General features: G+C 41.6%; 1 protein-coding gene across 1 annotated transcript in view; it reads left to right on the top strand.

The window, feature by feature from the left end:
• The window catches only part of LOC122793121 (guanine nucleotide-binding protein G(q) subunit alpha), a 2,223,046-nt gene that overhangs the window by 1,772,587 nt on the left and 433,002 nt on the right, over positions 1 to 17,457 (top strand). The gene's annotated exons all lie outside the window — the stretch shown is intronic.

Here is a 17,457-nt window from a genome sequence, read left to right as displayed (position 1 = left end):
CAGCCCTTCGGTCGGCCAGATTCCAAAGTCTGGGTCTGGCCTCGGCTGGTGTCGCACTTCACCCGACGTCATAGCTGCAGTTCTTCGGGTATAAAGGCATCAGCCGACGCCATTTTCCTCAGTCTTTCTTGCCGCGTGGTGCCCGAAGCAGAAGCTGTTCGCAAGTGCCGGTCGGTCAGAACCAGAGATTACTACTACAAGTACCGAAGACTTCTAAAAAGCTAAGTACCCCGTTGGGGACTCTTTCTTGCCTCAGCCGATGTCAGAAAAAGTGAATAACTGTTTAAATTGTGGGAAACAAATACCTCATAAAGATTTCCACTCTTACTGCTTACCTTGCTTAGGCCCAGACCACGACGTAGCAGCTTGTCTAGCCTGTGCTTCTTTCAACCGACGAACGCTTAGACGTCGGTCTGAATTTGCTGAAGAGTTTTTCGGCTCCGCTTTTGCTTACATTATGCCGTCGGATACTCCGACTACGCAAATTTCTAAAAAACGCAAGGAAAAGGACCGACACTCGCGGTCCGCGGTTTCGGCCGAAACAGCGGTTAAGCCAACCGCGAGTGTCTCGGTTTCGGCTGAAACCGAGTCCACGGTTCTTCCTTCGGCCGAAAGCTTGCCACTTACCGAGGCCTCATCCAGCTTGGCTGAATCTGCTACTGAAATCCCACCTGCTCCTGCAGGTTCACAGGATTTATCAGATACTATCCCCTTGGATATTTCTACCCCTGCACGTGGAGCTGCTAGGCCTCCTGCATCCATGTCGATTAAGGCCTTTGCCAGGGCTAAAGCAGCAAAAACTACCAAAACTGTGCCTGCTAAGACCCCCTCTCACAGGCCCAGTTCTAGTTCACAAATGCTTAGTCTAGCAGAGGATCTCATTTCTTTGATCCGGGGATCCCAACCACATCCAGACAGGGCCTCTCACCCACCTCCAGAGAAGAGGACTAGAGTAGAGCCCCTGAGCCAGTTTCTTCAGATGGCTCCTCTGATGAATCAGATAATTCAGACCCTCCAGAGGCCCCTTTTTCTCCTTATGAGGACTCTGATGCAGAAGAGTCCATTCCTTCTGCCTCTCCGCCTGAGGAATTTTCTTTTGGGGAAACCTTGCATGCTATGAGGGAACAATTTCAATGGCAGGGCCAGGATTTTTCAGACTCTAGGAAAAGGCTTAGAACCTTTTTGCATTTGCCACAGCATAGGCCTTTAGCCATTCCTCCAGTTCTTTCTGTTGTTGATGATGCATTTAATGATGCTTGTACTGCTCCTGATTCTCTTCCTCCGGCCCCTGCTAAGCCCGATAGGTACTACAGGGTTCCGGACACACATTATCATTTGTATAAGGCCCCTTTTGCAGATCCCGAAACTATCTCCCAGGAACCCAAGGCTGTAGCAGCTACCTTTACCAAAAACCCCCTCCCCTCTGAAAGGGAATCTAGGGCCTTAGAGAGATGGGGTAAAAAAGTTTACACTTCTGCTACTCTTTCAGCTAGGGCCCTGAACTGTCAATTCCACATGATTCAGTATCAGGAATTTGTTAGACCAGTTAACTAAAAAACTGTCCTCGGATGAACCATTAGACAAAAAATCTGTACAGGAAATGGTACATAACATTCAGCAGGTCAGTAATCATTCCTTAAAATGCGGCTATGATGCACTGGAGGCTTCCTTTAGATCAGCCATGACTGGCACAGTGATCAGAAGACATGCATGGTTAAAAGAACAGTCCTTACCAGACCATGTTAAATCAAAGCTCCTAGATGCTCCCATGGATAAGCTCAATTTGTTTGGCTCCCCTGCACAGCAGGTGCTGAAGAAGGTGGAAGAGAAAGCAAAATCTGTCCAGACAGTCAAGGATTTCTTGCAGGTCCAGCCTCCAAGGTTTAGCAGGAACTGGCCTTCCAAGAATTGGTCCTTTCCAGACACCTCCAGAGCTCCAAGAGGCAGGAATAGACGCTCAAGAGGCAGGGGTCAATCCAGAGGTGCCTACAGGGGACGACAGTGGCAGGCTAACAACCAGCGAGGTACAGCCACAGATCCAGCCACCACCACCACTTCCACAGGACAATCACAGTGACTTGGCTCTGGCACCGCCTACCAGGGAACAACTAGAGGCACCCTTAGGCGGAAGCTAGCCTTATTTTCAGTAAACTGGCATTACATCACAGGAGACAAATGGATTTTACAGACAATAGACCAAGGTTACAGGTTTCACTTCCATACTCTACCAAGGAAGAGAGGAATGCCAAACCTACCTCCAAATCAGAAGACAGAAGCTCTAAAACAAATAACTCACTTACTAAGGATGAGAGCTGTAGAAAGGGTACCATCTATGGAACAAGGGCAAGGATTTTACTCCAGACTTTTCCTGGTACCAAGAAAAGAAAACCAATGGAGGCCTATTCTCGACCTGTCCGCTTTAAACACATACCTCATTGTTCCAAAATTCAAAATGCTGACCCTACAGCAGCTTCTTCCCATGCTGGGCAAGGAGTCTTGGCTGGTAACTCTAGATCTCAAGGAGGCATACCTGCACGTCCCCATACGACCAAATTGCAGAAGATACCTCAGATTTCTTGCAGGATCAGAGCATTATCAATTCTCAGCATTGCCCTTTGGCTTATCTACTGCGCCCAGAGTATTCACTAAATGCCTGGCATCAGTAATTGCTCATTGCAGGCTTCAGGGAATTCATATTTACCCTTACCTGGACGACTGCCTGTTACAAGCGGACAACAAAAACAAATTAACAAAAGATTTGCAAAGGGTCATTCATCTACTACAAGCCCTGGGATACACAGTCAGTATAAAAAAGTCAAGGCTGATACCATCCCAAAGGATAACCTTCTTGGGTGCAGATCTGGACACATCAAAACAAATGGCATTCCTGACGGTAGAAAAACAGGAGCAACTCCCTTTCTACTTCATGGCATTAACAAAGCAGAACCAGCTAACAGCAAGAAAGGTCCTGCAAGCTCTCGGTTACATGGCATCCTGCATAATTTTGATTCCACATGCCAGACTACATATGAGAAAGTTACAGTGGTACCTAAGGAATTTATGGTCTCAGCACAAGCACAGCCTAGAAACCCAAATTCCAATAATTCCATGCCTGAAGCAAGAATTCCAATGGTGGGCTCAGGCCTGTCAAACAAACAAGGGACTGCCTTTCCACAGCACTCAACCAAGCCAGACCATCACAACAGATGCTTCAGACCTCGGTTGGGGGGCACACATGCTGGACAAGTGCATTCAAGGCTTATGGATTCAAGACCAGCTGCACCTACACATAAATCAAAAGGAAATGCTGGCAGTAAAACTGGCAATTCAGGCATTCAGACCATTTCTTCGACAGGGTCAACTGCTGATAAGGACGGACAACACCACAGTTATGTGGTACATCAACAAACAGGGAGGCACACATTCATACCCTCTATGCCGGATGGCAATGGACCTCTGGAATGTGGCACTGAGCCTCAACATTCAGTTACAAGCAATTTTTGTGCCAGGAAAAGAAAATATACTAGCAGACATCCTAAGCAGAACTGCCACGGATGCCCACGAATGGATGCTGCATCCGGACATCTTCAAAACCATTACAAGGAAATGGGGACTACCAGAAATAGACTTATTTGCATCCCCACACAATCACCAACTGAAAAAATTCTGCACAAGGACGTACCACCCACTTGCTTGGAAAGTGGACTCCTATCTTTCAGTTGGAAAACCTGACAGCATATGCATTCCCACCTCTTCCTTTGATGCACAAGGTGCTATTGAAGATCAAAGAAGACCGTCCAAGGATCATCCTGATAGCTCCAGACTGGCCAAGGCAACATTGGTACCCATTACTGAGGAGTATGTCTCGGGAACAAATATGGCCTCTGCCCCTAGTTCCCTTGCTGTTAACACAGAACAACTTCAAAGCCCTGCATCCAAACCTGAAAACACTGCAGCTGGCTGCCTGGAACATTGCATAAGACCAAATAACCCAGATTTATCTCAAAGGGTTAAAGACATTATCTTGGAGGCTCGCAGACCCTCAACAAGAAAAAAATTATTCAGCAAAATGGAAAAGATATCTCATTTGGAGTACAGCAAAAGGAGAGAATGTGTCACTGGTAAACATAGCTAACATCCTGGAATACTTGGCAGAGCTCTTCCAAAACGGCCTGTCCTGTTCTTCCATTAAGATTCATGCATCAGCCATTTCAGCAGAATACAACTTGGATCCTCCAGTCTTCTCACATCCTCTGCTCAGGCAGTTTCTGAGAGGAATTAAAAATGTAAAGCCACCTAGGAAGCCACCATTGCCAGCATGGGACTTGAATTTTGTGCTAGAAAAATTGACACTACCTCCTTTCGAACCAGCAGCAACAGCAGAATTACAATACTTATCATGGAAAACTGCTTTCCTGCTTGCAATCACTTCAGCAAGAAGGGTATCTGAGCTACAGGCATTAATGGCAGTACAGCCCTTCCTGATCCATGAGAACTAATCCTACTTTTATGCCAAAGGTGGTCTCTAGGGTATCTTTAAATCAAGCTATCCACCTACCTGCATTCTTCCCCAACCCACAGAACAGGGGAGAAAGACTGTTGCATACCTTGGATGTACATAGACAATTACGTTACTACCTGGACAGGACCAAGAGCAACAGAAAAACTGACCAGCTACTGGTAGCATATGCAACAGGAATGGAAGGAAAAGCAATTTCAAAACAGACAATCTCTAAGTGGATAGGAAATTGCATTAGATTTTGTTACTCCTACCATGGGAAGAAAACTCCAGAAAACATCAGGCCTCACTCTACAAGGGCTACAGCCACTACCACAGCTTTTTTACGAGGAGTGGCTACCAAAGACATTTTAGAGGCTGCTACTTGGAGCTCCGTGCATACATTTGCCAAGCATTATAATTTACCTTTATACTCCAGATCCCGAGCAGGTTTTGCCACTGCTGTTTTGCAAGGGATCTTAACTACACCATAATCTTATTTCTCCTCCTCCCCCAGTTTGGCTATGGTATTCTACCCATTTGTAAGGACTGCAGATGCATCCTTGAAGGACATAGTACAGTTTTGTACCTACCATAAATGTAGATGTCTGATAGGCATGCATCTGCAGTCAGGATTACCCACCCTCCTTCCCCTCTGTGGTACTCCTAGGGTATTTGCCCATCTTGTAGCTAGCTGGGGGAATCTATTATGGTGTATTTGTTTGTATATATGTACATACATGCTTATTTTTTGTTTGCTCTCTACTATTTGGAACCATGTGCATTTATCCAAATTTAGCCTTCCTGGAGGGCACCTGGCATCTGGGGCAAGAAACACTGAGGAAAATGGTGTCGGCTGATGCCTTTATACCCGAAGAACTGCAGCTATGACGTCGGGTGAAGTGCGACACCAGCCGAGGCCAGACCCAGACTTTGGAATCCGGCCGACCGAAGGGCTGCCTGACGACAGGACAACCCATTTGTAAGGACTGCAGATGCATGCCTGTCGGACATCTACATTTATGGTAGGTACAAAACTGTACTTTCTGGCCCAGGCAGCAGTGGTTCTCTCTCCTTTTGGAAAGGGTCAGGGGCAATTGCCACAAGCTTCTTCACAGACTGGATCTACTCCCACAAGTACAGGAGTGTGTGATGCATTCTGACATCAGTCATCCTCAAGTGGCTGCCTGGATGATGTGTCTTTATTCCTTTTAGTCACCTGTTTACTGAAGATGTGCAGCAGGTACTAATGGAGGCAAGAAAGCCTTTTACTAGAAAGTAAAATATTAGCAAATGGAAAAGACTTTCTAGTTAATGCCAGCTATGTAACCAGCACCCATTCAGAGATTGTGGTAGTTTGGTTTTACAATATTTGTGTGAGTTACTATCCTATGACCTTTCTTATTCCCCAACCAAAGTTCATTTATCTGGCATTTCAGCATGTATGTGCATGGATCGTCCTCTTTCAATGCAGTCTTGTGTCAAAATGTCCTTGAAAGATTTTTTCACAAGAGTCCTCCAAGAAAACTGGTGGCCTCTCCTTGGGATCTTAATTTTGTGTTAGTCTACCGCTTGCTCCATTTAAACCAGTTAATCAGGCTGACTTGAGGTTCTTAACATGGAAAACAGTTTACTAATTGCTCTGACCTCTGCAAGAAGGGTATTTGAGTTGTAAGCTCTTTTGGTGAGTCAACCCTAATTAATTTTCCACAGGGACAGAGTTTCTTTGAAGAAATAATCCTTTTTTATGCTTAATGTGGTATCTGAGTTTACTTTTAAACAAACTATCCATCTCCCTGTTTTCTGTACTGAACCTAAAAATGAGGGAGAAAGGATACTCCATATCTTGGATGTCCACAGACAACCCGGGTACAGTCTTGAAAGAACTAAATCTCTCAGATCAGTTGTTCATTTCTTGTGAAGGTAAGAAGGGACAACCTGTCTCAAAAGAGACCATTTCCAAATGGGTGTCTAAGGCTATTACCTTTTGTGATACTCACCGTAATAAAATATTCTAGGCAGAGTCTACTAGGGCCTTGGCTTCATCTGTGGCCTTTTGGAAGGGCTTGGATTCTAGAAATATTCTAGAAGTTGCTACTTGGTCCTGTGTACATACTTTTACAAAACTTGATTCCATCTCTTGGTCAAGATCAAGCTTTGCTAGAACCATTCTCCAGGGGCTCCTGGGCTCTTCTCCTTCCAGCTCCCAAATGTAATTAGCTTTAGTAATCTAGCCATATAACTAAGGCTACTGCAGCAGTGATCATTTGAATATCTACTGCTATGGTAAGTTCACTTTCTACAACTATACTTTACATAGTCACCAGTGTTTTGCCCATCATTGTTGAGGGCAGGCATCCTCACTTTGGAGGCCTTTCAGAACTCCTTTCTCCATAGTTTGATTGCCATCCACTCTAACTATAGCTGTGGTATAACGTGTCAAGTAGGGATATGCATTCCTTCTTCCTGTAAGAAGCCATGCAGGCAAGAGAGTGAGCCATGTTAATTCAAAGCTTTCTCTAATAGTACCCATATTACTGGAGAGACCGATTTTCAAATGGGCAGATCTAGTCACTGGCTGTCGAAGACACATGAGCGCTTGTCCTGGATACTGTTGAACTGATCGGGGAGGCCTTTCAGCAACCCTTTTAAATCCCTGACCATCTCCCTTTTCCCTCCTTCCTGATGAGATGGAGGTCCAAGGATGCTGTAGTCTAGAACTGGCTTGTAGGACTCCTTTACATTTTCTCCCATTTACCCTTATTCCATAGTTTGTACAGAAAGCCAAAATACAAAAGGCCAGTGTTATTCTTAGCCCTGTTTTGGCCAACAAGTCTGGTTATGTATGCTCTGCATAATCTTCTTGAAGCTCTTTATGTCTGAGCCCCTTCTGGAACTTTCTTACTAAACTGTGTGACAAGCCTCCCCACTCTCTCCTCTTAACTGCATGGATATTCCACTTCAGAGATGATCAAAGATGCTACATGCCCTCCTTATGTTTGTCCAGATACGTAGTACCATAAAGACATGTAAGAGTAAGTGGGCTAGGTTTGCAATATGGACTACTACTTTTACAGTACCTCTGTTGATGACCGGTTTATATTCTCCCACCAAGGGTTATTTGGTAACTGTTACTGATTTTCATTACGGGGGGGGGGCCCTAATTCTTCCATCCACAAATAGAAATTACAACTCTCAGTATGAAAAAGCACTTATACTAGCTTATTAGTCTAGCACTTTACCAGACTTCTTGTAGCAGTTATTGTAGCACACAAGTGCTACCAGCACTAAACATTCTACAAGGAAACATATCTAGTACTTATTATCAATGCCCATCCCTCCAGGCATGTCTAAAGGTCCGTTCCCTGTGCTTTCTCCTATTAAACTAGTGAACTTGGGCATCCTGAAGCAATGTAGCAACTGCCTCATGTACACCAACAACCCTCTCCTCTTACCTTCCAACACTCAGACTTGCGAGAGATGCACTTATATTCAAATTGGAAGCCACACACTCTCCAGCCAAGACTGGAATAGCTGGTTAAGAGGAGAAGGTCAACAGTTGCACCACACCACATGGAATACATAGCCCTCTGGAACACCCAGCACTGCCTTCACACAAAAACACAAACCACACACCCACCTTCTTGGAGGCTTTCAGTAAAAATCTACCCAAGCAGCAGAGCCCTCCAAGACAGAAACGACCAACACAACACTAATCACGAGACGCATAACTCTCCTAAACAGCGTGCCACTCAACTAAAACCCTAAGGCAAAACAGCATGCCGAACACACTAGTCATGGGTGACTCGATAGTGAGGCACACTGATGCCCCACTTACTAGGTTGAATAAGGAGAAAGTAACAGTCCGCTGCCTGTCAGGTGCCAGGATCCGACACATAACGCATGCACTCAGGTCTCTCAACAACAGGTACAAATATGGCTCTATCATTGTACATGTGGGTGTGAATGACCTGAGGCGTACCTCTCTGGACTACATGAAAAGAGACATGGAGGAGCTCTCGGATTATGTAGTCCAGGCAGGTATGACCCTAGCCCTGAGCAGCATCCTACCATCACCCAGAATGATACCACAGTACAAGCAGAAAATGATTGATTTCAACAATTGGCTAAGTTTCTGTTGTCATTCTAAGGGGATCCAGTATCTGTCTGCTTGGGATGAAATGATTGACAGACCTCGATGCTTTGCAGGAAGTGGCCTGCGTCTGTCACCTCTGGGCTTCTGGATACTGGCCAAGGCATTTGCCACCCCTGTAGTGCCTTTTCTTAGGCGGTGTTCCAAAGACCAAATTATCACCATAACAGCTTCAAACAGATGCATTCTGAGGGTCATGTTGCTCAACACTAGAAGTCGAAATCTCAAAATGCACTTCCTTGAGGCACTCCTTAAAATGGAGAACATAGACATTTCTGCTGTAACAGAGGCCTGGTTCAAGGCAACAGAAAGCACCCCTGCACTAACAGGCTATAACTCATTCCACACCTTTCGGCCCCAGAACTTGGACCGAAGCTCCAAAGGCAGGGGGTGTTTCCATATCATAAAGGATGCGCACACCTCCAGGCTGGTAGCCCAACACAACCCATCAGAGATACTTCAGGTCTTGCTAACATTGGGTAAGACAGCGATTCAGATTGTAGCCTGCTATAGGTGCCCAACCATGTCCCAAGACTCACACTCCACGTTCCTATGCACCCTGGAGAATATTAGGGTCCAATCTAACACTCTCTTACTAGGCGACTTCAACTACCCCTCCATTAACTGGGTAAACTACTCGTGTACCAATGCACTTGCCCAACATTTCCTGTAGTTCATTAATTCCAATGCGCTGGACCAGCTCGTTCTTAGCCCCAGCAAAGGTAACCACCATGAAAAACTTCTCCAAAGCTAACTTTGGGATCCTAAAAACAGAGGTGGCTAACTTCACAGCACCCATGCAAATGGAGAATAGTTGCGTGACTGCAGAATCATACACTAATGCACTGTACGAACACGTACACAAATGCATGGATCTCACCATACCCAATAGAACCAAGACACTCTCCTCCAAAAAAAGGAAGCCAATCTGGTGGTCCCCTGCCATAAACATACTCTGCAACAAAAGGAGGAAACTGATGCAGAATAAGGTGAAGTCCCAAGACTGGAAAAAACTCCCTTATCTGCCTCAACAAAAAGTTGACCTCCCTCATCAAATCCTGTGAAGCTAGGTATGAAAACAGAATTGCAGCAGATAGTAAAGACAACCACAAGGCCTTCTATAGTTATGTAAAGAATCGCCACCGCAATACCCAGATTTGCTCTGAGCTACTGCACAATGGTACCTCCTATACCAAGCCAACGTATATTGCCAGTACACTGGCCAAAAGATTCAGTGCCAACTTTCCCCATCTACTCCCTGAAAGGACCAGTCACAATACCAGTAGATTGCCAGGCACCCAGTATTACTACTGCACAGGTTAAAGCAGCACTGTCCAAGGCCAAGAATATAACTTCTGTGGGACCTAACAATATCCCTGGTTGTGTTCTACATGAACTACAGAGTGAACTGGCACCTCCCCTGTGTGCCCTGTTAAATCACAGCCTCACCTCAGGCTTTATCCCTGCCAAATGGTACACTGCTACAGTTATCCCTCTCCACAAAGGAGGAGCAACTACAGACCTTGGGAACTATCACCCCATTAGCCTGACGAGTCTGATATGCAAAGCTATGGAACGCATCATCATGGGCCTAATAAACAAGGATATAGGGAATCTCCAAACTCTGGATCCCGCACAGTTTGGTTTTGTGAAGGGTAGATCATGTCTGCTCAACTTGGTTGACTTCGAGTCAGTCACCAGAGCTGTGGATGAAGGCAAGGTGGTTCATACACCCTACCTTGATCTGGCCAAGGCTTTTGCTACCATTCCCCACTCAGGAATCATAGCAAAACTCACTAATCTTAGCATCAACCATTATATTACTGGGTGGGTAGATATGGATAATACTATTAATCACAAGTACAAAGGATAGGATAAAGCATGTGTTCTACAATTTAATCAATGTACTGGTAAAGTAAAAAAAAAAAAAGCCCTTGAAGCGAATTGGAATGTTTTCAGAACCAACTGATATATTTAAGAAAGTTGGTGGAAGACCCATATTCGTTAATAAAGCTGGGATGAATTTTAAAAAGTTATTTGAAAGAAAATTGGAAGGGGAAAATCAGTTAAATTCAGGAACTCGAGCATGTGGTATGTGTGGATAGTGCCCATATATAATTAAGGCAAGTAGTATAGATCTAAGTAATTGAAGAGTAAAATATTTTTTAAGAAGTGAAATTGTAGGACCAGTAGAGTTGTCTGTCTGGTAGTCTGTATGACATGCACCCATTTTTATGTAGGTAAACAGAGCATATGTTAAAAAAATAGAACTTATGAGCATATTAATGATATAAAAAAAAAAAAGAAAGTAACCAATGCCCTGTATAAACATTCCCTTTCCTGTTTGGGATTTACAAAATTTATGTTCAGAATTTTGGACATAAAGGTAAATCCCAGAGGAGGTGACTGAAAAATCACTTAAGGAAAAAAGAAACACAGTGGCAGCTCAGGTTAGCTGCAATGCTTATCCCCAGGTTTAAATCACACTATTATCTATTGCCCCTATGTTAATGGAAAGAGCAAATAAATTATGAATATTTATTGAGAATGGATTGTAAGTTTAAGAAATATAATTTCTATGTGAATGCATATGGTGTGGGTCAAAGAATTGCATTTGGGACTTTTAATAGTGGAAAATCAATTGTATGTGTAATTTTATATGGATTTATCACTTTAATTTTATCTGAAGGGTTGGGTGGATTCGTAATTTAATGTAATTAATGATGTCACTAATGAGGTGTATATAAATGGAATAATACATGTGATGTTTTATATTCTGATGAAGCTCTGTAAATGAGATGAAAGCGCTAAATACTATTAAAATTATGTAGTGTGCATTACTTTAGTACATGCAGTGTTGTAAGAGAACGTTTTTCTATATTTTTTGTATCAGTTTTGGTTTTAATTTTGGTGCGGTCAGTGGTTTTAACATTAATATGTTGTGCTCTTGGGTTGCAAGTGTGGGGATGTAAACGTATTAAGCACAGCATATTTAGAACTAAGATAATTTCTCTGTTTTTTTATATATGTGGATACCTAGATTAATGTCCCTGGTTTAAGCTGTAAATATTTTTTTAGCAAATAGGCTTAAATTAAGAAAAAAAAATGACAAAAGATTTAACACTGCTAGTTCATTCTTGTAGTTGCAAAGTTATTAACAGGTGCAGGGAATTAATCATGAGAGGCCTATCAGTGTATATTCTGAGTGAATTTGCAAATACTCTTCAAACATCTGCAAAGACAGTTACTGCTTTTCTTGGATACCAGAGTACATGTGGAAGCAATTAATCATTAGAAGTCTATACACACTTTGAATGAAGTGTGTAGGGAATATTGACAAGTAGTTCAGTGAAAAATAAATGCGTTGTAATCAGTGGGAAGTGATTGTTATATAAGTAGTCACCTCCCCAGTAGCCTTAGTAATTTAATACATTTAATACAACAGTACACAATTTATTTAAAGGTAGCCAGTACATGTTTTTTCTTGAGGGTGAAAGTGAATGTTTACAGAAAGCATGCAAGTTGTTGTTCCACATGTGGGTGGGAGATAGATACAAAGAAAAGGCAGCAATGAATATAAGTGGGAACGTAGGCTGTAACATACACTTTAGCGTGGTTAAACTTAATTTTAGATTATGTAATGGCTGTAGATGCAGTCATCAGTTTGGGGCAATTGGCACTGTCTTGAGGGGTAAACATTTTTGAAAGTGTACATAGTTTTTTCTTTGCTTCTTCTAAGCTAAAAGGGGGATGGAGAAATTCTTAAAATCTGTGTTTTTTTCCCCTTTGAGTATTTTCATTGAAGTAGAAGGTCTTAAATGTTACTTAAGTTTAAATGGAGATGAGAGGAAGCAACTATGTGAGATCACTCTGTCAAGCATTACTGTCTGCATGTAAGCAAGAAATTGAAAATATACATTCAAAAGCACTGTCATATATCAGGTGAGAGTAATGACTTTCTGTCATAATGGCAACTGTGTCTTGTGTGTTATCATGGAAGGTAAGTGGCCTTACAGGTATAAAAAATGCAAAGAGTACTGAATTGTAATAGTTGTAGAGTGCAAATAATGTTTCAGTAGTCGCATTTGGGTAGACATGAGCATGTAGATCTGACAAAGAACGGATTTCAGGGTGGATATTTAGCAAACTACCAGGTACAAAGGAAAAAGGGGAGTAACAATATGGATTGCTAGAGAGGCTCCAGTAGTGTTAGAAGAGGGAAAAAAATGGTAGTGGTATATTTGTGATAGCAAGAGGTATTGGCAGATGAGAAAGATTATGCTATTGCGCTTTTATATTTCATTTAATACTGTTATTATAGAACTTAAGATAGTTTTGGGAGAAATAACTTTAAACAGGAAATATTTATGAGTGGGGATTGAAACCTAATTTGGAATAGTCAGGATTTATCGGGGGACAAGAAGGGAAAACATAATAAAATGGCAGATTTTCATAGAAATATGAGAATATGCGGAATGAGAAATGTGAATTCAGTAGTAGGAACTAGGATAGAATTTACATATTATTCCCCCAAGGTACAAAAACTAGACCAGACTAGATGGAAATTATATCTCACAGGAGCATATATATTTAATTGAAAGCTTTGACACACATCCAGTAACAGTTTAAGGTCATGTGCCAATAAAAATGAAGATAAAGATGCAGTGTAATGAAGTAAAAATGAGAGACTGGTGCTTTCCCACTTACCTGCTAAAGACAGAAGAATGGTTAGTGGAAATTATTTGATAGTTATTAGAGGAGGTAGACATTTCTGCAGATGTTATAGCTAGTAAATGGATAAAATTAAAATGGAAGTTAAAAACATGGCAGAAAAATGATAGAAAGAGATACGGGGAAACACAGTGGGGACTATTTAGAATGGTTAAAGTATTGCAGAGCACAGAGAAGAATTTGGATATTATGCCTGAGTTTAGAAAAGGTGATGTTAAACAGCTGTTTTTGGATAACTCCAAAGCACAAAACATTTAGCACTGAGACTTGGAGAACAAAGTAGAAAGGGTCATTGTCAAACTTACGGAGCCTACAACAAGAAAAATAACCAGAGATCCTATGGCGGTATTAAAGATATTTCAGAAATACTATGATGACATGTATAAAGGGGATGAATATGGAAACAAAGAAAAGGCCCAACGCAACCATTTATAGAAGACTTTATTATGCCAGCGTTAGAGAATGATGAGGCACAACAGTTAATAGCCAAGACAGAAGTGTTGAGATAAAAATGGCTATGTGTAACCAGTCAATAGGAAGTCTTCAAAAACAGACAGTATTCCTGTGGAAGTTTGGAAGGTGGGAGGAAAGAAAGTGATAAAGATCTGGTAGGTGGTGTTCAACAATACTGAAAAAAGGGGGGCAGGGGAGTACCAGCATCTTGGAAAATAGCTGTGTTGGCTATAGTACCCAAAAGTGGTAAGGGCCCTTCATACCCAGCTTCCTGTAGACCCATTTCACCTTTAAACCATGATTATAAAGTATTTGTTTATACTAGCTAAAAGAATGGCAAAGGCATTGCAAAAACTGTTAGATATGGATCAACATGGTTTTACAGAGGGGAGGCAAACATTTGACAACATTAATCAAACAGTGATAATCCAGACAGAAGCAGCATGTAAGAAAACACCACTATTCTTGGTGGATGTTGATGAAGAAAAAGCATTCAACAGGATCAGCTGGCATTTTATGAGTAGGGCAATGGTAGCATTTGAATTCCCTGAAAGAATAATAGGGTTAATTAGGAGTATGTTGAAGGCACAGAGACAAGAATTAAAGTAGGGGAGGTTCCACTCTGACAAGCTGTTTCTGAACAAAGGAGAATGGCAGGGGTGCCCTCTTTCCTCTTTATTTACTTTATATTTAGAGCTATTAACAAGGAAAATAAGTAACTGTCAAATTTGGGGATATAACTGGTATGGTATTAAGAGTCAGCTTTATTCATATGTATTATTTTGCACTTGATAAATCCAGTAAAGGATATCTCAGTGTTGTGAAATATTTTTAGGCAGTTGCAAGTCTTTTCAGAATATAAAATTAATGAACCTTTGCTAGAAGAATCTCAGAACTTTATGCATTGACCCTTTCTTAATCTTCCATAAGGACAGGATGTTCCTTTCTACCAACCCCCTCCCTCTTTTATGCCAAAAGTGGTCTCTGAGCTATCCCTTAACCAAGCCATTGTACGTTTTTTCCTAAACCTCAGAACAAGAGAGGAAACCTTCATTTCTTTGAAGTGTATGAACAGTTGAGATTTTATTTACACAGGCCTAAATTCAGAAAAAAATATCAGTTGTCAATCTCCTTGGCAAAGGGAGAATAAGGGAAGCTAGTCAACAAACATACTCTACCTAATGGTTTGCTCATTGCATTTCAGAAGCATTGCTATGGTGGAGCAAGAAGTGGAGTTGCCCTGGGCACAAAGGATCTGGTACTGATGTCTGTAATCTGTCCTCACAAATGAATAATCTTTCTTTTAAAACCCGTATTGCATTTGCTGTCAAACCTGAGTGCTAAAGGGCTCACTGTGGGTCTAAACTGTGAGAAGCAGCTTGCTACGATTCGAAAGAAGTTTTTTTTTTTCTTCTTCATTGGAAGAGTTAGCTGGAGGGGGGAGGCATGGATGCAGCTGGGTGACTGCAATAACCCAATTGCTACAATGTAGCTGGGGGGCATCATACTTCTCATCCTGTCAGGGCAAGAAATCTGGACAAAGCCTAAAAATAATGGGAGACAAAGGCACAAAAATAGGAACAGATTTAAATATTGCTGTTATAAACTTAAAGTTGCTCGAGTAGCAGGATTTGTATTGGCATGCATTTTTCTGAAGGATATGAAGTCTGAAACTCAAATATATCATTATTTGGTGACTTCATTCCTAAGTGATTTCCCAAAAAACACAAATCTTATGAGTAACAGATCAAAAATATGAGGCAAAAATCTAGACAGTTGAGAGGTATGGGGCCTAATACAGGGAAGTATTTTTTCTCTTTACTTAAGAGATGAGCAGATGGGGACATTGGCTTGTGGTTACCAACCCAGGGCGCTGATTGAGACAGCTATGCATCTATTGCATTTCATACTGTTGCACAGTTCATGTCAAATATGTTCCTGGCATTTTAGAGCCCCACTCCATTTAGAACCACTGACGCTACCACTGTCTTCCTTAGAGTGGTCCGTATGCAAGCTATCCTTGAAGCAACAACTTGGACATCCTTTCACACATTCCCTAGGCATTACAGTTTGGGAATAAACTAGAGCTATTGCAGTATTTTCATCTGCTATCTTGCAAGGCCTTCTGTCCTCATTACTTTTATCTGGCCAGTCAACCTACAGCTTTCTGCTTTGAGAATCTTGCCAAAATCCAGACTTGCAACAGTATGATGAATAATTTAAAAAGTTGCGTTAGGAACTTACCACAGATGTAGATGTTTGAGTGTATTCCCTGTTTGAAGTGCAGGTACCCTCATGCCTTTCCCCTTTTATCTCTTTGTTCTTTCTCATCTTTAGCACCTTGTGTGGTGTGTTCTCTAGTCTTTTTATTTACCGAATATTACTGCATAGTGAGGTAGATTGGGGATTTCTGGAATGGACCTGGGGCAAAGAGGACTCTCACAATTTGGTCCACTAGGTCTTTGGCACCAGCATCTTCTAACCTGGCCTTGATCAGGACTAGAAAGATCTTATGATCATGTTAGACCACTAACATCCTTGGGTAGTTGTGTCTGGGTATTGGCCAAGGATGGGGGGATAGGGTTCTCAAAGCACGGTTTGCCAGTCGGGCTACTTGCAGGTAAGAATTCCAGAAATCAGGACTGCAGCAGTGAATATACGTATACATTTTTATTTGGTTTGTTGTAACACAGATGTGCTTTATATTACCAGAGTTCTGTGAGAGTGCGAGACAACAACACAGTGAGACTTAGTGTATTTATTAGTAACAGCAAATATTTATTGTAAAATAAAATGGTAAAAGGAACTGATACAAATTATGCTGGAGTGCTGAAAAAATAGTGCTGCTAGCTCTGAGAGACTGTTTAATGATACAAATTTGGCTGAGAAATGATTTCTAGCAAATCATTTAAGACTTGTTTGAAATAAACAGTCTCTCTCTCTCTCTCTCTATGTCTTGGGGAATGACACATCCCAGTTTAATTTCCTACTAAAGGTGATGGTGAGTTGTTCCAACAAGAAAAAGAATGCAGAAGAAAAATATTGTTGTTGACAGCAGCAAGATGACTTAGAGCTTTGCACAGTAATTCAGGGTTACTTTGCCAGCCCTCAACAATTTATTTTTTATGCTAGGAAGGTTCAAGAACTCTACGAGCAGAATACCTTTTGTTTAACTGATACTGTTGATTGCAATTTAAAAGGAATACCCAAGTTTAACATACAAACATACCTTCATTTATTCATACAGAAGTAAAGCAAAATGTTTCACTGTCCACTTTCATAGAGTTCATTTCTGGTAGTGGCTGTTTCAGTATTTAATACTACTGTTGTTTCGGGCATGTCTGCCTGAAATACCTGCCAGCTTTCATAAGCAATGATGTGTTTACAAAATTTAGTTACGTACTTGCATTTACTTTTCTCACGCTAACGATGTTGATGCAATTGGTCTTTCATGAATATAAATAAAATCTCTTTAGTGACACCATAATAAATATAAGTACAGACACACACATAAACACGCACCCATATGTGTGTATGTATGTGTATATATATATATATATATATATATATATATATATATATATATATATATATATATAAAATAAGCTCCCTGCACCTCCTG

Source organism: Protopterus annectens, chromosome 2.part0 (genome assembly GCF_019279795.1).
Source record: "Protopterus annectens isolate FY-2018-M chromosome 2.part0, PAN1.0, whole genome shotgun sequence".
Taxonomy (NCBI): domain Eukaryota; kingdom Metazoa; phylum Chordata; order Ceratodontiformes; family Protopteridae; genus Protopterus; species Protopterus annectens.
Note: the sequence above shows the minus strand (reverse complement) of the source record. Positions and strands in the feature narration are given on the sequence as shown.